At 39.3% G+C, this 26,548-nt stretch overlaps 1 long non-coding RNA gene across 1 annotated transcript; it reads left to right on the forward strand.

The window, feature by feature from the left end:
* The first annotated feature begins 200 nt into the window (after positions 1-200).
* Positions 201-24,787, forward strand: LOC139359214 (uncharacterized). Its single transcript, XR_011615129.1, has 3 exons — positions 201-313; positions 1,387-1,489; positions 24,375-24,787. It is a non-coding gene; the product is annotated as an uncharacterized lncRNA (long non-coding RNA).
* Positions 24,788-26,548: the final 1,761 nt, after the last annotated feature.

The following is a 26,548-nucleotide window of genomic DNA, read 5'->3' on the forward strand; positions in this document are numbered from 1 at the left end:
CACACAGATGATTTTAAAATCCAATTGATTTATCATATTCAAATATATTTTTTAATGTTCATACAGTAAACTTCACTTTTTTTGTCATGTAGTTTTATGGTCTTTTATAATTGCACACAGTTGTATAACCATCACAATCAGAATGTATAAATAGAATGTATAAATATTCTATCACCCAAAAACATTCCATCATATTGTCCCTTTGGTATCAAACCCTCCCCATGCTTCCAATCCATGGGACTCACTGGTATGTTCTCGATTCCTGTGCCGTTGCTTATCCCAGGATATCATTTGAGTGGAATCAGCAGAATATGTAGGTTTGGAGTCTGGCTTCTTTCGTATAATGAAACTGAGATCCATCTGTGTTATTCTATCAGTAGTTCTTTCATGTTTGTTGCTGAGTAGTAGTCCTTTATATGGATGTACTCAAGCTTCTCTTTCTATCAGTGGAAGGACATTTGGGTTGTTTCTGGTTTTAAGAATGAAGTTACTATAAACACACCAAAAAAGTGCCCATTTTACAAATGAAGAAGCAGAGACAAGTCAGAGCTTCAGTAATCAAAACAAAATCACCCATCTAGGAAGTGGCCAAATCGGGATTCAAACTTGTCTTCCAGATTCTAAGTCTGGTTTTTCTGTTGGATGGTGCGGCTCCCCTCACCACACTGCTTCTAGGCTACTATGATATCAGTGGACAATCAAGCATCAAGCTGAAATCAATCAAGCTGAAACAGGAGGTAAACTGGTTTTGTCTTCATGATATTATGATCATTGTTTCTCTTCTGAAACATGGAGCTGAAGTTTCAGGCAATTTAACGTTTTTATTTCTTATTTTTTAAATTTTTTTAATTATTGTAGAGACGGGATCTCACTATGTTTCCCAGGCTGGTCTTGAACTCCTGGCTTCAGGTCTTCCTCCTGCCTCAGCTTCCCAAAGTTCTGGGATTACAGGTGTGAGCCACCATGCCTGAGCTTGATGTTTACAAACCAAAAGTAAATCTTTCAAGACAATTGAGAACAAGATAAAAGAAGCACTTCTCATGAAAGTCAGATTTAAGTTTCTAAAATTCAGCTACCTTTGCTAGTACGCACTCTTCCAAATTGATGGCTCTTTTCTCTCTGAACTTGGGAAGAAAGGGAAAGATTCCAAGAAGGAAGAGGAGGGTAGCTCATGGGATTCTTCGGCAAGAAAAATGGCTTCCCTATATCTGCTCCTTGAAAAATGACATAATTAAGGAGAGAAAGTCCCAGCGATTTTGTGAGGAAATAAAAAATGCCTGCTATGTTACTGTGTGTTCCAATAATTAAAGATTGACTTATGATGACAAACTCTTTTAAATAGATGGAGTTAAATACCTCTTAACCTGAACTATTTTTAATTGATAGAGAATAAAAGTTTCAACTGGGGCCAAGAAAGGAGTAATTTCTTGATGGTGGCAAGACTGGACAAGATATGCAGATAGCCAGAATACAGATAAAGTAATTGAAGGTAAAGATAAAGAATAATTCATTTTTTCTATGATACATTTTTTAAAATAATAATAACAGTCTCAGATATGCAACTGGCAGATTTGTTTTTCATGTCTTGAACAGCTCTGATCATTTCATGCAGGACAATTAAGAGCCCAGTGACATCATGTTTTAGAGTTTTATTAAATACTCATGTATTGAATGAAATTGATCAAGATGGGGGAGAAAAGACAAATCCTGTCTGCTTTGCAATCCCACTTTCCAGGGCAGCTAAACTGGGGTTTGGATTCCAACTGGTGCACTCCAAGATAAGGATGTTTCCCATCCTTGGGCAGCCAGATAAGGCCAGAGATGGGCCAAGCTCTTGAGCAAGTCACTTGCAGCACAGAAGATCCTCAACTATCTTCCAAATACGATTAAGTTGACCCCAGTTTGTGGTATAAATATTTTTATTTTCTGAGTAAACCTCATGTGAAAAATGTTGGGAAACTCTTTAGACACAAAGCATCAGATAATCTAAAATCAAGCATTTTTCCTTTAGATAGCCCAAGCCAGAGTTAGGCTAGCTTAAATTCCCAGCTTCCCCTTTGTTCAGCCCATGCTCCCTGCCCAAAAATGGAGAAATGCTACGACTCAATTCAATCAGACATTCCCCAATAGGATAAATATGCATTTGCGTATCTCTGCCTTTTCCCAGTATTTCCAAAGGCAGTCAAGAAAGGACTGCCACACAGAATCCCGTGAATTCCTATGTTCCATACCATATTCATGGAATTACATTTGATAAGTGAATAACAGTGAAACGCTATTGCCTCTTATATTTGAGATTTGATCTAAAAGAAAACAGAGAGAAGTCTGAGTTTTTTGAAGGCAGAATGTGTTATAAGGGGAAATATATATATATAGCAATTAAACATATATCATATATTTGGCAATTAAGATAAGTACAAACAGTTGGGATTTTCAAACATCAGCTCTTTGAAGGAACAGAATGCCTTAGAATGTCCACCCTAGTACATACCCTAGCAAATTAACTTAACGGCAATTATTTAAGAATGAGCATCGGGTCTATGCTGAGTAGAAAGCATGACATTCTAGGATTACGATGATAATTCTACTTTTACAAAACCGAACCATATGGTATTGTTAACCCTAAGTGGCTTTCCCTTGGAGGTTATATAAAAGAATGACGATGTATTAGATGACCTTTAATTATTCAGTTTCCTTCTAAGGATAGCGATCTGTATTCTAGCTCCAACTGTGGGTCAGAGACTAAGTAAGAGAGACTCAAAGAGAATTGCAGCCAAGAAACGAATAAACCAAAAAACACAAGCACCTGATCTGTTTCCTTCGTACGATTCCTTTCACTCTGTAGGGCCTATGTATAGTCATCTCTCCTACTCCCTATTGAAATAAACAGGTCTAATAACACCAGATGTGAATGACAAATTTGAATTTTAAATTTCGAACACTACCGGTAAGAAGCAGGCGGCAACAGGGGAGCAGAGTATCACCTTCTGAAAACATAACCCACCTCTTACACCACAAACTTCAGGCCTTGGCAACAGGAGGCCAAGCCTGGGAGCAGCCCAGCCTGGGAGCTGCCCTGCTGCTGCTTTCTAGAGAGGGTGGAAATGGATGTGAACGTAGCTCAGCATTCCAGAAACACAGCAGCCTGGCACAGTGAACGCTGGAGTGGGGCCTGGTTCTCGAGCAAGTTGCATGAAAGATTCTCTGTTCTCCCCAGGTCCTGGAAGGTGTGAGCTACAGGTGCAAGCAAGTAAAAAGAACACCTTGATTTAACAAGGGTGTGTCAATGGTGACCTTCAATTTGTTGTCCCAGCATGCAGCACTGTAGCTTATCGCCCTGCACAAAAGCCCCCTGTAGTCAGGGAGGTTTGCTGGGAGGCTGGGGCAGACGCTGGTGACCTGTGCTCAACTTCACACACTGGCATTAGCACTGGAGGGGATTCTACCCAACCTTCCAGCAAACAAAAAAGCATTCTTTAAAGTGGGAGGGTCGGGCGTAGTGGCTCACACCTCTAATTCCAGCATTTTGGGAGGCCAAGGAGAGTGGATCACCTGAGGTCAGGAGTTCGAGACCAGCCTGCCCAACATGGTGAAACTCCATCTCTACTAAAAATATAAAATTAGCCAGGGGTGGTGGCGCATGCCTGTAATCTCAGTTACTTGGGAGGCTGAGGCAAGAGAATCACTTGAACCCAGGAGGCGGAGGTTGCAGTGAGCCGAGATCGCACCATTGCACTCCAGCCTGGGCAACAAGAGTGAAACTCTGCCTCAAATAAATAAATAGAGAGGTACTGCAGGAGATGGTGTTTCTAAGACCATGGAGAGATGGTAAAGAAAGACAAGTTGGGAATTGACAGAGAGACTGTACTAGAACAATGTTTTCAAGTTCAACCTAAGGTCAATAGAGTTTGCTAGATACAAGAAACATGGAAATAAATGTTCTTTCTATTTTCCAAGAGATTTGAGGAAAATATTCACTCTGAGAAAGCACTTCCTTATGCTTCTCAAGATGAAAAGAAGGTTTCTATTTATGTATCATCCAAATGTCCTGGTGAGGAGCAAAACTTATTTGTCAAACACGCTGAACCTACCCACCCATATTGACTCATCCACGATCTCAGATGCTCTCTGCAATCCAGAATCTTTAAAAAGGAAAATCAGATACTTCATTGGTGTTTTTTCCAAGAAAGTTACTTATTATGACTTTTGTAGCTTTGCATTTTTTCTTTACTTCAACATGTTATTTTTAAAAACTTTTTGGTTTATTGTTAATTTCCTCTTTTGCGGGCTCAGTTGTACAATATGGTATGTGTGTTGGCTGTAATTTTGGAGCTGAATTTATGGGCCTGCTATAGTTCAAATGATAGTCTATTTTTGCTTGTTTTATTTTTGCCTGGGCTTGATATGTTTTATGAGGTTCTTTCCTATAGTACTGGCATTCATATCTGGCATAGCCAAAATTCTGTCTCTTATTTAATATTCCTTCAAAGCTTTAAATCTAACTATTTTCTTTTCCTTTGTGTGATGTTGGAGCTTGTTGTGATTTTTTAAAAATATCTGGAAACATTTCCTTCCACATCAGAAACTCAAGTTTGCAAGAAATCCCTTTGGGAGTCTTTAAATGTTTATTTGAAGGGCAGAGAGGAGGGACAGCCAACACTGGACCTCCTGTCCACCCAGTTCCAGTGTGCAACTGTGGGGGAAGGGATGAGGTTGGTGTGAGGAGACTGGCACTGATTCTCCACCCAGACCCTCTGAAGCTCTTACCTGCCTGATGTCCTCTTTCCTCTCTAGTGAGGTACGACCTCACTGCTCTCATTAGTAAACAGGCTGCTCTTCTCCAAGCTTCCACTTTCACAGTGAAAATGAGACAGCCACTACTGCTGGGTTTCTTGTACAGGCTGACTTGACCTTCCAGGAAAAATGTAAAAACAAAAACCAAAATTGTAAGGAGGTTTGGGGGAACACAGGGTGGTTCAATAAGGTGGGTGCCTGTGTTAGTCCACGGAATAAATTTCTGCACAATCCACTCCACCTAAAGGAAGCTATAAAAACCTTATGATTCCCCAGGAGCCCCTAGATCCAGCCTGGCCCTGCCCCTAGCTAGCTATGTGCCTTTGCACAAGTAACTTCTCCGAGTCTGAGTTTTCAAATAAGTCAGGGATGAAAGGGATTGTGGGATCTTCAGGCCCAACTCCCTGCTATTTCTAGTGTGGAAATAGAAGATTGGAGGAGCCGAATGACCTGGCAAGCTCACGGTTAGTTAGAGGTGGGTCATCTGAGTCTTCATAAAATCTTTTTTTTCACACATCATACAGTTTCTCTCACCTGTAAAACTTGACTGGGGAGTGGGGAGAATTTGGCAGTTAGGAGGAGTGGAGGGGAAGAATTGCAAAAGTTTCTGGAAGTTTTCATGCTGTGCGGCCTCCATGGCTGTGGGAAGCTGGGTTGATGCATGTTCAGAGCAGCCATTTCTAATACCTCCGTTTCTTCCTCACTTGTCTCCTCGCCATCTCTTCCCCGCACCCTTCCACCTTTTCTCCACACGTCGTCACTGTTTTCTTCTTTGTCATCTCCCTGCTTCTTTTCTATTCTTCATGATTCTGAGTTAGGAAATACCTTACCTTACCAGTGGGTATATTGTGCTTTTTTGCTTTTTTTTTTTTTTTTTTTAGAGAGGGTCTCACTCTATTGCCCAGGCTGGAATGTGGTGGTGCAATCACGGATCTCTGCAGCCTTGAGCTCCTGGGCTCAAAAGATCCTCCCACCTTAGCCTCCCAAGTAGCTGGGACTACAGGCACGTGCCATCACACATCACACATCTCCCAACTTTTTTGTAGAGAGGGGGTCTCACTATGTTGCCCAGGCAGGTCTCAAACTCCTGGACTCAAACGATCCTCCCGCATCGGCCTCCCAAAATGCTGGGATTACAAGTGTAAGTCACCATGCCTGGTCTTTTGCATACTTTATTTTCTTTAAAAGAAAAATATGAGAGATAGCCAATCGGTAAAGAAAAATTAGGTCCCTTCAAAGACAAAGTGTTTCCAAAAAAATTTTAGGAAGATGGAATTAGATGGAAAAAAAGATCTCGTTTTCATATTTTTGGGCTTCAGAGGTTAAACCATTTCTACAGAAGGGTGTGCTAGAAAGAAAAGTTAGAAGTCTTGCTTCTGGAAAATGCAGCATTCTAATTCAAGTGTTGCCTGAGAAGAGAAAGCAGAGAGTACTCATTGTACTAATGTGAAAAAGATGAATGACACCTAAATGGGTTTTCTTTGCATCACAGACCACGGTTAAGTGTTTTACATGCATTTGTCACTGCTATTAATGTAATCACATAAAACTTTCTCTTGTTCTCAAGTGCTTTTAAAGTGAGCTATTTGAGCTTTTCATTCTGCAGGTTTTCCTTCTCTTTCAAAATTAGCAAAGGTAATATGTAAGCCCTGAAACTTTTTTTTTTTTTTTAATGTAAGAACAGAAGTAAAGAAAAGAGTATGGTAGTTGCTTGGGTAAATTGAGAACTGTGGCATATCTTTCATGGGCTGTTGCCCATAATTGTAATAAAAATATCCTGAGAGGATCATAAAGGACGTTGCAAGGGTCTTCTGAAAGATATATTAGTACCAGATCAACTATGCAGACCGTCTACACAGCCATTCTTCTCCTGTTGTGTTTTCCCTCTGACTCAGGAACTCCTGGTCACCTCAGGGAGAGACTCCCTGCTGTGCCCAACACAGCAGGAAAATCTTGGGATGGACACAGGGTAGTCATGGGCTTTGCTTTGGCATGGTTTCTGGAGCCCATGGAGTTCTAACTGTGTCAGAGGCACGTGAACCAGAGCAACTCCATCTTGAATGGGCTGGGTAAAATGAGGCTGAAACCTACTGGGCTGTATTCCCAGACGGTTAAAGTATTCTAAGTCACAGGATGTAATAGGAGGTTGGCACAGGATACAGGTCATAAAGGCCTTGCTGATAAAACAGCTTGCAATAAAGAAGCCAAAACCCACCAAAACCAAGATGGCCACGAGAGTGACCTCTGGTCATCCTCACTGCTACACTCGCGCCAATGCCATGACAGTTTACAAATGCTATGGCAACGTCAGGAAGTTACCCTATATAGTCTAAAAAGGGGAGGCATGAATAATCCACCCCTTGTTTAGCATATCATCAAGAAATAACCATAAAAATGGGCAGCCAGAAGCCCTCAGGGCTTCTCTGTCTATGGAGAAGGCATTCTTGTATTCTTTTACCCTCCTAATAAACTTGCTTTCAGTTATGGACTCACCCTGAATTATTTTTTGCATGGTATCCAAGAACCCTATCTTAGGGTCTGGATCGGGACCCCTTTCCTGTAACAACTAGAGTGGGCTCCTTGAAGGGTAGTGAAAAGCTTCTCTTTACCACTTCATTGCACCCTGCCCCAGCCTCGAGAGTGAAAGGGGACTTGCCTCCTTTCTTCCTTCAACCAGAAAGACCTGATTTGAGACTTAGCTCACCATTTCCAGGCACCATGGCCTTGGACAAATGATTTAATCTTTCTAAACCTCAATGCTTCATATAATAACCACCTTCCAGGGCTCCACTGAGATCATGCATGGAAAGCACCTGGCATAGAGGCTGGCACACAAAATGCACCTTGTGCTACATGTTCCTTCTGCCTGCCAGCCTACTAAAGGACCATGAAGTTACCAAAAGTAGCTTTGAAAGCCATTGAGACTTTCTTACTCTGTAATAATTGAGAAGAAGCAAGTTCATTTTTGCTTTAAATTAATAGACTTTGTAAAAGAGGAGTTTAGGGTTTACAGAAAAATTGAGCAGAAAATATGAAGAGATCCCACATATTCCCTGCCTTGCCCCATCCTCATCCCCGACAATTTCTCCTGATGAGATAGGAGTTTGCAAGACTAGTTTCCCAAAACACATGTCACAAGATCTTGCTGATAAAACAGAATGCCACACAGAAGCCAAACAAAACCTGCCAAAACCAAGATGGCGACGGGTACCCTTGCTGCTGCTACATGCTAATTATAATACATGAGAATGCTAAAGGAAACTCCCACCAGCACCGTGACAGTTTACAAATGCCACAGAAACTCCCAGAAGTTGCCCTCTATGGTCTAAAATGGAAAGAAATCCTCGGCAATGGGGAAATACCTCACTCCTTTCCCAGAAAACTTGTGAATAATCTACTCCTTGTTTAGCATATGATCAAAGAATAACCATAAAAATACTCAACCAGCAGCCCTTAGGGCTACTCTGCCTGTGGGTAGCCGCCCTTTAATTCCTTTGCTTTCCTGACAAACTTGCTTTCACTTTACTCTGTCTGCTTGCTCTTGAATTTTTTCCTACATGAAGCCAAAAATGCACTTGGTTTCCTGGGCTGAGCCCCAATTTGGTGGTTTGCCCTGCAACAATAGTATTAATATTTTTGCATTAGTGTGGTACATTTGTTGCATTGAAGAGCCAATGTTGATGTGTTATTCTTACTAAATCTGTAGTTTACATTAAGGTTCAGTCTTTTGAGTGTAAATTCTATGGGTTTCGACTAACATACGACATACATCCACCATTACAGTATCAATCAGAATGGTTTCACTGCCCTAAAACACCCCCGTGCTCCACCTATTCATCCTGCCTTTCTTCTCTCAGAATTCTTGGCAGCTGCTGATCTATGTCTCTATACTTTTGCCTTTTCCACAATATCATATAGGTGGAATCATATAGTATGTAGGCATTTAGACTGGCCTTTTTTTTTACTTGGCACTATGTATTTTTTCCTCCATGTCTTTTTGTGGCTTGATAGACCATTCATTTTGATTCTTATTTCTCATTTCAGGAATAATATTTCATTGTCTGGAGGTAACACAGATTTTTTTATCCATTCATCTATTGAAGGACATCTTAGCTGCTTCCAGGTTTTGGCAATAATGAATAAACTTGCTATCAATATTTGTGTGCAGGTTTTTGTGGGGACATAAGTTTTCAATTCATTTGGGTAAATATTAAAAAGCAAAATTGCCAGATGATTTGAATGTGTTTAGTTTTCTGAAAAACTGCCAAACTTTCTTCCAAAGTGGCTGTACCATTTTGCATTCTCACCAGCTTTTTTTAAATACTGAAAAATCCCTTGGATGAAAGGACGCATTTCTATTAGCAGTCACAAACATTTGCAAGTCCCTATGTTTTGTTTGCATCCAAAAGTCAAGATTATTTGAATTTCTAAGATACTCAAACTTTCATTCCAAGAGCTCCCTGCATCTGAAAGTTATTTCTTCCTGTTACAAAAAATGTAATGTGCCTTGTGGGAAAAAAATAATTAAAGGCATGATAAGGTCAAAAATATATTAAAAGAGTAAATTTGTAGATAAAATTTTCATTTTTTTAACACACACAAAAAATGGCAGGTCATTCACATAATGTGGAAACCATAAAACCAATGAGGAAAAAAATACTTCAAATAAGATAATGCTGTGATACAGGTCACTCTAAGGAGAAATCAAAAAGGAAAATAGACGTTTAGCTAAAATTATAATTTGCTTTTTTGGTTGTTTTAAGTTCTAATGTTTTTATCTTCACTGCTGTATCTTTCTGTGACCCCAAGCCAAAGGAATATTACAAGAAATGTGTAATTTCTCACAACTTTCTGATAAGACAGGTTAAAATAAGGAAAGTCAAAAGAAAGGGAGAGGAGAGTTCAGTTGACTAGGGCTTTATTCTTGAAAGGACATCAAGTGTCTCTGAGAGATTTTTCCACAAGTTGGCTAAGAGTGGGTAGACTATAGTAGAATGGTTTTGCCTAGAGTTTGATGGCTGCTTATATGAAACTCTGACTGGAGAAATCCCAGTTTATGGTCAGTCTAGCAAGAGCCAAGCAAGCTTTCTGATAAATATCCAGTTAACCAAGAGGTCTATAATTTGGGAAGAGTAATGAATTGAGATTTTTAAAAAATGGTCACATACCCTCTGAGTCAGACAGCAAGCATGTCTAATTTCTGTGGTCCTGAAACCAAATGCCTTGAGATAAGACTGGAAGAAGGAGCCAATAAAACATCAGTGGATAAAATGACCAGTACTTGGGTCAGACTCCAGAAAAGAGAAGAAAAGCCTGGAGGGTCTCATGGTGGCCACAGTAAATGGGTAGGTATGGCTGCTCCCCTGACAGATAGACCCCCCAAGAGCACAGCTCCTCTGCTGGTTTTTCTTCTGCCCTTTCTCTGCTGATACTCTTTCCTGCTTCCTACTGGCTTTTCCTAACTTGACAAGTCACCAAAGGTCCTTTGACCTGGGAGATAACCAGAGATGTCATCTATCAAGGCCATGGCTAGGGGAAGACTGCTGGTCTGCAGGTTTAAGCAGATGCTGATTTGAGTACGAAATACACTGGGGCAAAGAGCACCACAGGATAAAAATCCATGGAATACTAGATTTGAGAAGGCAGAGATAGGGAAATAGGAAAACAAAACAAAACAAGAAGACTGTTGTGAAAATCTTTTCACATCTAACCAATGACTAAAACAAAATTATTTGTTATTCTTTGTATATATGCAGTCTCAAAAGAAGCACAAATATTGCTTGGTAAAAATTGAATTATTGCTTGGTAAAAATTATTGCTTGGTAAAAAAATATTGCTTGGTAAAAATTATTGCTTGGTAAAAATTGAATATTGCTTGGTAAAAATTGAATGGCATACACATGTTCTCACATACACATACACATGTGGGAGTTGAACATGAGAACACATGCACACAGGGAGGGGAACATCATACACCAGGGCCTGTCGGGGGGTGGGAGGCAAGGGGAGAGAGAGCATTAGGACAAATACCTAAGGCAAGCGGGGCTTCAAACCTAGATGACAGGTTGGTAAGTGCAGCAAACCACCATGGCACATGTATACCTATGTAACAAACCTCCACATTCTGCACATGTATGCCAGAACTTAAAGAAAAATAATAAACAAATTGAATTGTGTATTTTTTAACCCTGTCCACTTAAGATACTGTGTCCAGCTAGAGGAAGAGAATAAAAATCATGCCGGGCTGGGCCCATTCCCAGTTTTGGAACTTGGCAGCTTTTTCAGAGTTTTACTCAAGTTCTCAGGTCAAAGGAATCAAGTAGAAGAGGTATTCATGTAAACATGCTGTGTTTTTCTGTGAGTAACAAATCTACTCCAGTTATTTATTTTAGATTTACAAAAATGTTCCCATCCCAGCAGCTTCAGGGCATGTGACAGTATAAAATTTGAGACTCATTAAAGAAAATTTCTATGTATGTCAGCTTTGTACAATAGCTTCCTCCTGGCCCTCTGAAAATATTAAAATTTCTTGTACATGCAATTTGTATTATTCCCCAATTGCCAATGAATTTAAAAATGTCTTGGGGTACCTCTACCATTAAAAAATAGTCTCATTAGAAAAGGAGTAATTTTTTTAAATGACATATTATAGATTTTAGATTAGAATCTAAAAATTTTCCCCCTGCACTTTTTACAAACACTTTTTCAAAGGTTTTAATGTGTCGTTTTCTTGACAGTTTGGTGTTTTCCCTGCAAGCATGTGTTCTTTTTAAAATGTTTATCATCTCCTGTATCTATTGATGAGCTAGGCCTGGGAAATCTAATCCAAGGCATTGGACTCACAGGAGAACTGCCCTTTGCTTGGCCTCATTTAGAAGGAAGGACCTCTGGGGTTAGTCACCCAGATATATTATGCATAAAAGAATTTGCATTAGAACTCTGACACTGCTTCTCTTTGAAAAATGGAAATCTATTAGTGAAGTAATACATCATAGGTAAACTTTGGATGGTTAACATTTTGCCCTTTGCAGACATCATCACTATCTTATTTTCTTTAAGTCAGTGGTTTTCAAATATTCACTTCGAGTATTAGAAAATTGGGATTTTCATGACCAATTCACAATGTGCTAGAGGCCGTTAACATATTTATGGGGCACCTATGGTATGCAATTCATAGTACAGGGACTACTTAAAGTAAATCAGTAAAATATTTCCTTTCTGACTCTTTTTTTAAATAAAATATTTTATCCCTTTTGTCAAATAATTCATTGTCTCTCTGGAGGAAAAAAACATAATCAAACAAAGCATTTTAAGAATGATTGTAAGGCAACATTTAAACACATGAAGAATAATGTAGTGTGTTCTTAGGGCTGTGGAGAGATGTTAGGAAGAGACTTATGAAGAAATCATAAGGGGCTTGGTGAAGATGTGATGGTTTCCTGGAATACCTGCATTTTGACCTGGATTTTGGTGGTTAGACACAAAGGGCAGAAGCCAGGACTTGTTAATACAAGTCCAGGACATGAAATCCCCATGCATGGGCAGGATATGAATAGGAAAAATGGACACAGCTAATGAACGTCTACTTTAAATGTCTTAGAAATTATGTTTTAGGATTAATTTTTCTTCTTGTATTATATAGACTTTGGGGCTCAAATAATGTAAATCAACTAGAGAGAGCTGAAGTTTTAAAAAGAGGATTTATTATATGGATACTAGGAAATCCATGACACCCTAAGGGGTCTGAGGGAATTAGAGAAACACATAGGAGCATCAATCTAACAGAGTAGTCATTCAACAGAAACAGGCATCATGGGAAACCTCCTCCAAGCCCCCTACTTTCTACCATTTCACTGCCAATCCTCTGCTTCTCCTTTTCCATGTATTTCCCTTTCTTTCTCCTCTCCATCTTTCCAGGCTATTTCCTCAGCCCCTGATCTATGTGGCAGAAAATATGGCCTCAGTGTTTATATTTTCCTTCACCAGCACAAACTGAAGTTGAAATTTCTTCGGCCACCCTCAAAATTGCCAAGAAAGGGATGTTGCTTGGCTTAGCTGATTAACACTGGACTGATAAGACTGGAGCCTATTGGGCCTTGTCGCAATGTCTAAAGATGACTGTTAGGAACCTGCCCCTGTGACTAGTGGTGGGGATAAGGGAATTCCAGAGAAGGACCCCTCAGATAACCCAATGTGTCTACTATACTTATATATCTAAATTCTCATTTTAATTCCACTGGACTCACACTTATCACAGCTATGGAATATTTTATGAATTAGATTGTTCTAGTGAGTTCTTCAGAAGCCTGGAAATATAGTCCCCAGTTTGAGGATGCCATGTCTTGTGGCCTCAGTCATGGCAGTAAGGCACAGTTGAGGTAGCTTGGGCTCTGAAATTGGAAAATAAGCGGTTGAAAGTTCTGGTAACTTTTTATAGCGGGGGCTCTTCAGTCATCTTCTACTGTCTTTTCTGAATAATAAATTTACCACGTCACCATCTGGACTTAAATCAACCAGCCTGGGTGTATTAGTCTGTTCTTACGCTGCCATGAAGAAACACCTGCGACTGGGTAATTTATAAAGAAAAGAGGTTTAATTGAGTCACAGTTCCACATGGCTGGCGAGGACTCAGGAAACTTATGATCACGGCAAAGGCACCTCTTTACAGGGCAGCAGGAGAGAGAATGGGTGCCAAGCGAAGGGGGAGCCCCTTATCAAACCATCAGATCTCATGAGAACTCACTCACTGTCACAAGAACAGCATGGAGGAAACCGCCTCCATGATTCAGTTATTTCCACCTGGTCCTGACCTTGAAACGTGGAGATTATTACAATTCAAGGTGAGATTTGGGTGGGAACACAGCCAAACCATATCACTGGGCAGCATGGCAAAACCCTATCTCTAAAAAAAAATACAAAAATTAGCCTGGTATGGTGTATGTGCCTGTAGTCCCATCTCCTTGGAGGCTGAGGTGGGAAGGATCGCTTGAGCCTGGGAAGTTGAGATTGCAGTGAGCCAAGATCGTGCCACTGCACTCCAGCCTGGGTGAAAGAGCAAGACCCTATCTCAAGGAAAAAAAAAAAATGCATAAGGAAATTACAGAGCCATTGTGTTAACTGTTCCACTCATAGACATTTTATCCTGGAATTTGTTCTTGATTTATAGTAGAAGCCATCCGTTTTTTGGAGAAAAAAAAAAAAAAAAAAGAGAGAGAGAGAATGAAAGTAAAGTGTAATTGCTCATTCTCATAAATCTTTTTGTTGGCATGTCTGTTATTACTGAGAATATTTTTATAGACCTTATTAAGATTTTCTGAACCAAGTTGGCATAGTTATATGCAGGGGTCTTTTTGCCATGAGAACTTCTTTGCTACTAGTAATATAAAATCTGCTAAATAGGCTAAATACCTGTCAATGAACACCACATGAATTCATTTTATAAATATGCCTGGAAGGCCATAGAAGAGGTACTAAGATGTTTAGAACTATGGCTATTAGTACAGCTGGCCTCAGATAAAACTGATTTCTAGAAATCAAGCTATTAATATCAATGCACAGGGTTTATAAGCTCTGGGTCACCAGCTCTGCTTTCAGCACTGGCCTCAACTGCCTCATAGCTTCTCTCAACTCCATGCATACGGAGTTGCTGACGTACCGAAATACTAGGAGACCAAAGCACTGATGATAGGTTCTACTGCTTTGAGATCTATATTGAGTTAGCGTCATTCATACCACATAAAAAATAATTCAGCCTCAAGATATGGTTTAATTCTTCTTGCGACAGAGAACATTAGGATTTAACATTATGTGTCCTCCTGTGAAAGAGTAACAAAATGAAAGAGTTACATGATGGAGCTATGGTTGTTGCTTTATTTCAACAAAAGAGAGAACATAAAAGAGGAGACACTTGATTAATAGACTGAGGAAAAAGTATGTGAGGCTTTATATTATGCATACCAATAAGAACCCCTTGTTACATCTTGAAACTGAATCTATTCAGCAACATCTTCACTAGTTTGTTCAAAGTGAAATAGGTTAATTTCCAGCTATGTTCCCAAATACCTACCAAGGTCTTGGGCTTGGGTCCCATTTAGGAGGCTGAGGCTGACTTGGGATTGTTCTGTATGCAGGCTGGGATATAAAAGAAGCAATTCTCAAAGCTAGATTTTACACCAGAAGTTCTTCAAGATCTCATGAAACTAAGAAGGAAAGGAGAGAGAAGACAGGGAAACTGAGGTTTCAAACTAAAATAGAGTAGACTGTCCATCAATCTGAAGGAAGGAGAGCGGGCAGGAAGGCTGTGACCCCAAAGAAGCAGAGAGAGTAGGTAAGGATCAAGCCCAAAAAGTAGACTCCATGGAGGAAGAAAATCATCAAATTGTTTGCCATGGTAGCCCCAGTGTCTAAAATGATGTCTGGCACATTGTAGACAGTCAGTTAATAATAAATGGCTGACTGAATACCTGAATGAATGAAAGGAGAATTTGTATGATTCAGAGCACAAAATAAATGTCTCTTTTATGTCAATTTCAGTATGTATGGCATAAAATTGCTTTTAAAACTATCTGACTATACTAGAGTAGAAATATGCTCCTAAAGGGGTGAATGCATGAAGCCAGGCTGTGCAAAAAGGCTTTCCCTTCATATTTCATTATAATAATTATCTCCATAATTATCACAGTAACTGAACTTCCACTGAGTGCAAAATCTGTCTCGGACATTTTCCTCTGCTGCTTGAGTGTGTCTTGTGTTTTCTCTTTTTTATTAAAAAAATTTCAGAAGCAATACGAAGTAAAATCGAATGTGTGATATCATAATAGCAAATATGCCTTTCCATTAAAGGTATTTCTTAAAGTGTACCATTTTCCCTTTACTATTTTCTAGACTTGGAAAATGTCATGTTGGCAGGATCAAACTCCTCCCCCATAGCATTTGACTTGCTCTATCCTCACCTTACCCGATACTATTAACTCAATCTCATATTCTACCATGTATTCACCACCATAATTAAACTGACCTGCTCTCCTCTCCATCATATGTTTTATTGCCTAGATTTTTTGGTTATGTTTATCCCTGTATCTGGATGCTATCCAACTTTTCTATAGTTTCTACTTTCACTTTTCAAATTCTAGTTTAATTTGCTGTGCTTTCTAGAGCGTTTATCTGTCCAGGATTCTTTACAGAGTTTCTATTGCATTTATAATTTTTAGAACAAAGCCAATATTTAGGTACTCTATGGAGGTTCTTTCATGATATTTCAAATATTTCTTAAATATTTCATGATATTTCTTTCAAATATTTCAACAATAAATATTTGTTGATTTTTTTCCAGCTGTGCTTTGTATGTATTTTCATAGCTTTATTTATTTATTTATTTATAATTTGTTTATTTTTTTGAGACAGGTCTCACTTTGTCACCCAGGCTGGAGAGCAGTAGTGTGATCTAGGCTCACTGCAGCCTTCACCTTCCAGGCTCAAACAATCCTCCCACCTCAGCCCCCCGAGTAGCTGGGCCACAGACACATGCCACCATACCTGGCTAATTTTTTAAATTTTTTTGTGGAAACGGGGTTTCACCATGTTGCCCAGGCTGGTCTCCAACTCCTGAACTCAAATGATCTGCTCACGTTATTCTCCCAAAGTGCTGGGATTACAGACCTGAGCCACTGCACCCGGCCCATAGTTGTATTTAAAAGCTACCAGAGGCCAGGCACGGTGGCTCAGGCCTGTAATCCCAGCACTTTGGGTGGCCCCGGTGGGTGGATCACTTGAGGTCAGGAGTTCCAGACCAGCCTGACCAATATGGTGAAACCCCGTCTCTACTAAAAATAGAAAAATTAGCTGGGCGTGGTGGCGTGCTCCTGCGGTCCCAGATACTCAGGAGGCTGAGACAGGATAATTGCTTGAATCCGGGAGGCGGAGGTTGCAGTGAGCTGAGATCGAGCCACTGCACTCCAGCCTGGGCAACAGAACGAGTCTCCTTCTTAATAAAATAAAATGAAATAGGCCGGGCGCGGTGGCTCAAGCCTGTAATCCCAGCACTTTGGGAGGCCGAGGCGGGTGGATCACGAGGTCAGGAGATCGAGACCATCCTGGCTAACATGGTGAAACCCTGTCTCTACTAAAAATACAAAAAACTAGCCGGGCGCGGTGGCCGGCGCCTGTAGTCCCAGCTACTCGGAGGCTGAGGCGGGAGGATGGCGTGAACCCGGGAGGCGGAGCTTGCAGTGAGCCGAGATCGCGCCACTGCACTCCAGCCTGGGTGACAGAGTGAGACTCCGTCTCAAAAAAAAAAATAAATAAAATAAAATAAAATAAAATAAAAATAAAAGCAACCAGTGTCTAAAACACTAGATAGGAGCCATAAGTAGGTGCTGTACCACACATTTTACATGAGCACATTATGCAGCACAATTTTCTACGTGCTTCTGAAGTAGAAGCGTATGAACATGATCTGTCGCCAATGAGACTTGTTTATTCCAATGTAGAAAATTATTTTGAAATGTCATAAGTCTTGTGTTTTTCTTGGATTTCTCTATCTGCTGAGGCATTAGTCTGTTAGCCACAGTAGGTCGAGACTCACATTATCTATCTAACATTATCTATTTCTTTGATTTCTGTATCTGGCTAAGCCTTAGTCTGTTAGCTACACCACATAGAGACTGGAAGTCTTTGCTTTGAGTTTATGAACTTTACAATGACTTTTTCAGAGGCAACATCTGGCTACAAGGACTTCACAGCTGCAGTGGATGCTGTGCAAATGACAGCAGGTTATCATGAGTTCGGGCTGCTGCAGGGCTTTGTGTGTACTGCAACGTTCTCTTCTGTGGTTGTCTCCTCTTTAGTTGTCCTTCTGATAAGCTCTAACTCATTCCTCTAATGATGATGGGCTTATAATTTGAAAGCGCTTTCTATGTCAGATGTGGTCCTATGCCAAAAATTTAACATTCATAGTGTCTCACTGATAAAAAGATAATTAACATTTATAACATAATTTATTAAAAACACACATTGCTGGCTTTTGGTTATAGCAAGTAGCATATACTAGAATAATTTCCTGCCATTAACAATGGTCAACTCTGTACAAAATATAAAACGCAACCGCTTGAGTTACCAAAGAGCAACCAAAAGCAGGCAGAAAATGAAGGTGATATGATCCTTGAAATAATCAAAACAAGTTGAGTAATACATATATATTTGTTCTGGCATTTCTTTTTAGGGAAATCCCCAGTCCGTGCAGCATATGGGGTCTAGAGCTCTGTCAGAGAATAGAAATCCTTCTGCGCTGAGAAGCTCAAAAGTCAGAGTTCAGGGCTGCCAGAGTACCTGAAAATTGAGGGAAGAAATTCTATAAATGAAGCAGTCACCAAAGGGAGCAGATCCTCAAATCTGCACAAAATGATCCTTCATATTTTTAGCGATATTCTGAAATGCCAATTGAAAAGAATGTCTTAAGTGGGAATCAAATGCTCAAAGGCTGAAGTAGCTGGGCGAGATTTCAACATCTGCCTAGTCTGGGTTAACAGAATTTGGCATTGAAGTCTTAGTAAGTTAACAGGGCTTGGTGAACATCCTGGACTTTCCATTAAAACTCAGAATGGCCACACCTTAGGAATAAGAATCGCATCCCAAAACAAAGATCAAAACAGAAATAGATTCACCTGAACAAAGCCCCAAACTAAAACCAAACAGTGAAAGCATCAAGGTAATCCACTAGTGTTTTAACTGCCTGCTAAAAATAAAGCCTCCTTACTCTTCTGAGGAAACTGCAGAGCACAGAATCCCTGTAATGTATCATTATGCACAATGCCCATTGTAAATTTCTTTTAGAAAATAATTAAACATGGGCCGGGCACAGTGGCTCATGCCTGTAATCCCAGCACTTTGGGAGGCTGAGGTGGGCAGATCACTTGAGGTCAGAAGATCAAGACCAGCCTGGTCAACATAGTGAAACCCCGTCTCTACTAAAAATACAAAAAATTGGATGGGCATGGTGATGCGCACCTGTAATCCCAGCTACTAGGGAGACTGAAGCAGAAGAATCGCTTGAACCGGGAAGGCAGAGGTTGCAGTGAGCTGAGATCATGCCACTGCACTCTAGCCTGAATGACAAAGTGAGACTCTGTCTCAAAAAAAAAAAAAAAATCACTAAACATACAAAAACCCCGAAAAACAAAACAAAACACAATATAAAAATGTGACCTATGACCAAGAAAAAGATGAATCAATGGAAACAGACCTACAGATCTCTCACGTGAAATTGGTAGCCAAGGGCTTTAAAATGACTACAATAAATACTGTTAAAGGATCTTCAGGAAAAATAAATGAAGAGACAGGTAGATTCAGGAGACAGATGGAAACTCTAAAAGAGAAACAGATGATACCCCTAGAATTTAAAAATACAGTATCTGAAGTTTCAAAAGCATTGTTAAGATCAGTAGCAGGTTGGACAACACAAAGTAGAGGATCAGTAAAGGTGAAAACAGGTCAGTAGGAATTATTAAAACTGAAGCACAGAAAGCAAAACAATTGAGAAAAATTGAACAGAACTTTAACAAATTATGTGAAAGTATCAAGTGGTCAAACACACATATACTTAAAGTCCCAGAAGGAGAGAAGAGAGAGATAACAGAAAAAAAAAGAGGGAATATTGGACAACATTTTGCCAAATTTGATGAAGAATATCAACACACAGATTCAAAAAGCATAGCAAACCCTAAATAGGATAAATTACACAACTAGACACATTTACTGAAAACCAAAGAAAAAGTCTTTTCTTTTTTTTTAGAGATTGGGTCTCACTCAGTTACCCAGGCTGGAGTGTGGTGGCACAATTACAGCTCACTGTAGCCTCCAACTCCCGGGCTCAAGTGATCTTCCCATCTCAGCCTTTCAAGTAGCTGGGACTATAGGCATATGCCATCACACCCAGCTAATTTTTTATTTTTTGTGGAGATGGGAGCTCCCTATGCTTCCCAAAATGGTCTTCAAACTCCTGGGCTCAAGTGATCCTCCTTCCTTGGCCTCCCAAAGTGCTGGGATTACAGGTATGAGCCACTGTACCCAGCCAAATATGTAGTTTTAAAAACAGCCAGAGACAATATTACATGTAGAGGAACAATAATACATTTGACTTGTTATCAGAAAAAAGGAGGGTGGAAAGTAATGGATTGGCATCACCAAACCGCTAAAATTAAAAAAAAAAAAGAAAAGAAACCCATGAACTTAGAATTCTACATTCAAAATATAACCTTCAAATGATAACCTTCAAAAAAGTGAAGAGAAAATAAAGAAAATCTCAGATAGGCAAAAGTGGAGATAATCTGCTGTGAGCAAATCCGTCCTATAAGAAAGGGTAAAGGAATGAGCATTTCAGGCTAAAGAGAAATAATACTAGATGGAAATTTAGAATTACAGGATGGAATGAAGGATATGTGAAATATAAATATGTGAATAAATATAAAATATAATTTTTTTCTAATTGTCTAACAGACAAGGCAAACAACCATTTTGAGGTTATGATTTATTGAAGCTTACTTTATATCAGGCACTGCGTCCTAAATGTTTTACAAATATTAATTCATCCCTACAATAATACAAGATGCAGAGACGTGCAGGAGCATGTCCAAGGTCACAATTAGTAGGTGGTTAGAGTGTAGTGGATAAAACATGGTTCTGGAATTAAGCAGACCTGGATTCAAATCCCATCTTTCCACTTACTAGCTGAATCCCTTCGGTAAATTTTCTTAATACTTTAAATATCAGTTTTCTTGTCTATAAATTTGTATAATAATATATATTAAGTTGTGAAAAATCAAATGATATTGAAATAATTCATGCAAAAATTATTATACCAAAGCTGGACACCTCATAAGCTCTCCACAAACATGAGCTTTTATTATTATGTAATCTGGGATTTGAACTTAGTACTGTTGAACTATAAAACCCATCACCAAGCTTAACCAGTGCGCCATACTATCTGTATCCCTCAGGGTACAGCTCTAAATCAGGAAAAATGCAAGAGAAAAAACCAAAAACAAACTCCTTCCCTATTAGGGAATTGAGAGTATAGAAAATGCAAATGTCCCTGCCAAGTTAAAGAAGAAAAAAAATCTGCTACTATCTTTGATAGAAGACATCTGTTTTCAAAATTCCTAAAGTCAGGGGTGGAAATAAGGGCAGAAATATTTATTTTAAATACCTTTGGATTCTCCAGATTCCATCTCACACAGCCTTTTATGGTTTTGTTACAGCAACACATTTTCACTATCAAAAACAAACAAGCCATCACCAAAGATGTGCATCTCAGAACGTGAATGATATCAAGCATTTGAAATTGTTAGGACAAAAGTATTTTTCTTGTTCTGGCTAGTTTTGTTGTGTGTGTGTGTTTTTTACATTTTAAGCCAAATTAATCAATCTGATGACCCCATAACATTTCTGTTATTATTTTGATTTCTTTTTTGGCTTTTTGAAAGGGCTATAAGCAGCAAGGAAGCTTCTTGTCTATGAAAATGTGTATCTCTATTTAATAGTCACTAAATTTTAGTAGATGCTACAAAAATTTTATATTTGTTTCACTATTCATGTGATTTTAAAATGATTCAATTCTAGGCCCTTATATAATGCAGGTATTAATTTGTTTATTCATGTGTCCACTAAAAGGCATTAGGGGACTGACTGATATTTGGCTATGTCCCCACCCAAGTCTCATCTTGAATTGTAGTTGCCATAATCCCCATGTGTCATAGGAGAGACCCTGTGGGAGGTAATTGAATCACGGGGGCAGTTTCCTCCATGCTGTTCTCATGATAGTGAGTGAGTTCTCATGAGATCTGATGATTTTATAAGGGGCTTTTCTCCTTTTGCTTGGCACTTCTCCTTCCTGCCGTCATGTGAAAAAGGACATGTTTGCATACCCTTCCTCCATGACTGTAAGTTTCCTGATGCCTCCCCAGCCATGCTGAACTGTGAGTCAATTAAACCTCTTTCCTTTTTATTAGCAGGGTGAGAACAGACTAATACAGGGTCATACACAAAAGTATAAACATCCAGATATGACATTCTGGAGAGGAGTTAAAGAATCTCCAAGTAATAATATATATGGTATGGCACCTGCTGTGACTTAAAGATTAGGGCAAAAGGAAATAGGAGGATAGAGAAGAATTCTAAAATGCCTTTGCTATGAGTTGAGTATTGACATATGTAGGGGAGTTCATCAGATCTTTGTTCAAAAAATAGTTAGGAAATACACAGTCTAAACACACTAAGATCCTTAAGGCACACACATGGGGTACTGTTTTGAAAGTAAAACATATTAGGTCTTAAAAATGCCCATCTTAAAATTTAGCCTTTTCTGGGTCCATATTAATTTGCTCTGACATTCTATAAATGAATAAGCTAAAAATAAACATAATATTGATATGTTTAAAGTATATTTTCTGTCTGAATTGCTAGCAAGATTAAAAGAAAGTGGAGTACATTATGAAGTAGGTTTTGGCATCAACTCGGTTACACATATTTTATAAGATGAGACTCAATCAAACAGCTTTATATAGAGATAACCTGAATTAACAACACAGGGTTATTAGTCGACAAACCTGTCACATATTTCTGTTTTCACTGGGCTTAACTTTGGATGTATTTTTTGATTTTACCTTGGCAGAAATTATAAAATGGTCTCGTGTCCTATTTATTTACTTTGAATTTATTTCTCACGGAGGACATGCTGCTTAAGAAAACAGGTGTTTCAGCACAATCCCTGGGAGGGATTACTTAAGTTTAATGTGATTTTGCCTAAAGAATCAAACAAAGTATTAATGTCTTGTTCTGATACAGGTTAGTAGATGATATTTACTTGGATTTAAATAAATGATGATTTGTCATTAAAATACCCATGAGTCTTACACCAATCTCTTAAAACTTGCCAATTCTTTGAAACCATTAATACTGTCACTATTATGCTTTGGAGTTTGGGGGCTTTGGCAACGTAGGATAAAATCTAAAGAGAATTATCTTACCACTTCAGCACATCATTGGATCTTTCTTTAGTGAGTATGGTTCATTTCTCATATAATAGTAGTAATAATAATAAATGCCATGGACATTCTGAATGCATTTAAAAAAAAAAAAAGATGAGAAGAGAGAAAGCAGCATCTTTGTAGTCAGTATTTTTGTCCTTCCAAAGGGGCTGGAAAGCATTGATATTGCTGAATTGATATCACATGCAAGTCTGAATGTTTTTGTTAATCTTGCTGTGAGCAAAAACTAGAAAACTCACGACAGCAAATGCCATTTAACTCTCTGGATTATTCAGTGTGAAGTGCATTTTAAGATGAAACTAAAGAAGAATAGGTCCTCCTTGCTTTTTTCCCCCCAACTAGTAAAGAAAACTCAAGCAACCTCCTAGAATTAGAGTTCAATGATAGGTAACAATTTCAGAGAGGTCTGAAGATCTGGTAGATGGATAATGACCAGTACAGGATGCTGACAGGTCACACCGGTGGCTGAGGACTGCCCATCCTCCGTGTTTGTTTCTCAGTATGTGAGCAACTGTTAAGCTGGACTTTAAATTCTGATGACTCAAAAGATCACCTTCCTCTCAGGGCATCTTCTCAACCATTGTAATTAACCCTAAAATGGATCCTCTCTACTCCAGGACAAGGACACCTTGCGGCCTCCTGCCTCTCCTGCCCCTCCCAGCCCACACTTAGATTTAGGAGCTGCAGGAAGAGAGCTCTGTCTTGAAGTATTCTCATTTCTGTTAAGGTCTAGTCACCTTTGAAGTGTGTCTATTTGTTGTCTCATTTACTGTCACGCTTTACTCACTCCTTTGGTTGGATTTTTACTAAATGAAGATCTTTCAAAATGTAGGTTTAGGCCAGGTGCGATGGCTCACACCTGTAATTTCAGCACTTTGGGAGACTGAGGAGGGAGGATTGCTTCAGCTCAAAGAGTTCAAGAGCAGCCTGGGCAACACAGGGAGACCCCTGTCTCTACAAAATATAAAAAACATGGTTGAGTGTGGTGGCAAGTGCCTGTAGTTTCAGCTACTTGGGTTCTGAGGTGGGAGGATCACCTGATCCCGGGAGGCAGAAGCTACAGTGAGCCATGACCACGCCACTGCACTTCAGCCTGGGCAACAAAACGAGTCCATATCTCAAAATACATACGTGTGTGTGTGTGTGTGTGTGTGTGTATGTTCAAATGCGTACAAGTGTATCAAGAAATTGGGTACATTCTTACAAATATAATGGGTTATAGTAACAATGATTGGTCTGCAAAGGGGAATGTGGAATAATTTTATTTGCTCCGAGTATAACTGTTTGATATTAGAATTTGGCACTTCCTTGTAGGAAATCTATTATAGGGATGTTCTGCCAAGATAAAGGAAGGAAGAAATAAGCACCGCGCCCCAGTAAGACTATATGGAGGTTTTAAAAAACACTTTTAAAAATAGCTTGTCTGATGATAGAATCAATTGACCTTAAGGAATATTTCCTAATCCTACTGCCATGAGGTGTTCATTTCCAAATCTGTATGGCCGTCATTCTGACAGTAGTCCCATCTCTCTCTTCTAGGTTCCCTAAATCCTGCTCCTAGCTCCGCTATGGGAAGTGGGGCTAATCTTCATGTGTCCACCAAGCTTCCTTGAATCAGGATCACAGTTGCGTCAGGAACATCAGTCCTTGCCTTTCTACACCCTGCCATGAAAAGTGTCTCTTATTTGGGCCTCATGATGTTACTTCAGTACACTATTAGCACTGTGACAAGAAGAGCTTGTTCTTTCTGAAGAAGTATCACTTACAATTTTGAGATGATTTGCCAGTTAAAGTCACAATTACTATTCTCTAAACTGACAGAGAAGTGATCTGCTGAATGTTAACTGATAAGAACCTATCTTCTAACATACATGAATCATAAAAAGCAAGAAAAAAAATCAATTTCTGAACTTCCCTTTACCGATTTTCCTTGATCTATATATACAGACCAAAATAATATTCAGAAATTCTGGAAGGTCTCTGTCTTAGTCTGTTTGGGTTGCTATAACAAAATATCATGAATTGAGTACTTTATAAACAACAGAAATTTTGTCTCACAGTTCTAAAAACTGAGAAGTCCAAGACAAAACTCTAGCAGATCTGGGTCTGGTGAGCCACCATCTCCTGCTTCATACATGGTGCCCTCCCACTGTGTCCTCACAAGGTGGAAAGGGGAGAACTCCAGTCCTTTCAGCCCCTTAGCAGGGTACTCATCCCATTCATGAGGTCTCTACCCACGTGACCTAATCACCTCCCAAAGGTCCCGCCTCCTAATGCCATCACATTGGTGATTAGGTTTCAACATATGAATTCTGGGGGGTACACACACATTCAGACCATACCACTTTCCAAGGATTGCTTTGCAGTTTTCTATTCTCAGATGTACACCTTCATAACCGTAACAGATCTGAAAGTGCTGGATAATTTGAATGAATGCTGGTTACACAACAAAGGTATGTATCTTTGTTTGATAAAAATTCGTTACAATTCTCTGTGAATACAGAAAAGATTTATCAGATACTTTTAACAAGACAGAAGAAAAGCCACATGCTTCTCTCTTAGATAAGTAGAAATGAAGGCCTGTCTTACCTATTAGGCCTTGACTGTAAGTCATTATTTCACAGGGGTCTGTTTTACTTAACTAGACCCAACATCCAGGTCAGGAAGGGCTTTTCCTCTAGCAGATTCATGTGTGTATTCCCCTAATAGATGCTTTAAACACATATTCTCTGCGAAGCTGTGTGGCTTCTCTAGGAGTAGAGAATACAGAGATGAACATGTTAGGGTCTTTGTCCCTGATAATAACTTAAAGATCTATCAAAGTTGTACAGTAAATAACAAGATTTCTGTTACAACACAGTGCCAAGTCTGAGCTCCTGCCTCAACTTTCACAGATTAAACCTTCATAGAAATATGTTAATCAGGCAACATTGTTTGGGGGAATAATATTATTTTATTAATCATCTGGAAAAGGAAATTTATTTTCCATCTGGAATAGGCATGACATAATTCACCTTCCCTTCTTCTGCATTAGGTGTAAGGGCTGAAAATAATTTAAAAGCAGAGTGAATTCTAGAGTTCTAAAAGCCCTAACGTATCCTAATAATGAATTTACGTATTTTTTCCAATAAAGTAAACATTACTTGAAATATATTACTTAACTTTTATTGGCTGTAATATAGGTGACTGTAATTATGTTATACACTTGTTGATGATGATTATTCATGGACAATCTTTATGTCGATTTTACAATAATTTTTCTGCTCGTATGTGCCAGCACTATGCTAGGTGTTTCAGGGGATAGAAAGACAAGGAAAACATAGTCTTTTACACATAGGACTGGGACAACCATGGGGAAGGATAGTACGGGAAGAGATTACAACATGAATGGACACTTTGGAGGAGGATATTTCTGAAATAAAAACTGAACCTTGGACAGGATTCTTGCAGGTGAAGCTAACATCACAGAATAATCAGCTTTAACAGAGTCTTAGAGGCAGGATAGTGAGGGGGAAAATAATGTCCACATTTGGGCAAGGTGCCGTGGTAATGCCTGTAATCCCAGCACTTTGGGAGGCCAAGGCGGGTGGATCACTTGAGGTCAGGAGTTCGAGACCAGTCTAGCCAACATGGGGAAACCCCGTCTCTACTAAAAATACAAAAATTGGCCAGGTGAGGTGGCGCATGCCTGTAATCCCAGCTACCTGGGAGGC

This window comes from Macaca nemestrina, chromosome 16 (assembly GCF_043159975.1).
Source record: "Macaca nemestrina isolate mMacNem1 chromosome 16, mMacNem.hap1, whole genome shotgun sequence".
NCBI classification, from domain to species: Eukaryota; Metazoa; Chordata; class Mammalia; order Primates; family Cercopithecidae; genus Macaca; species Macaca nemestrina.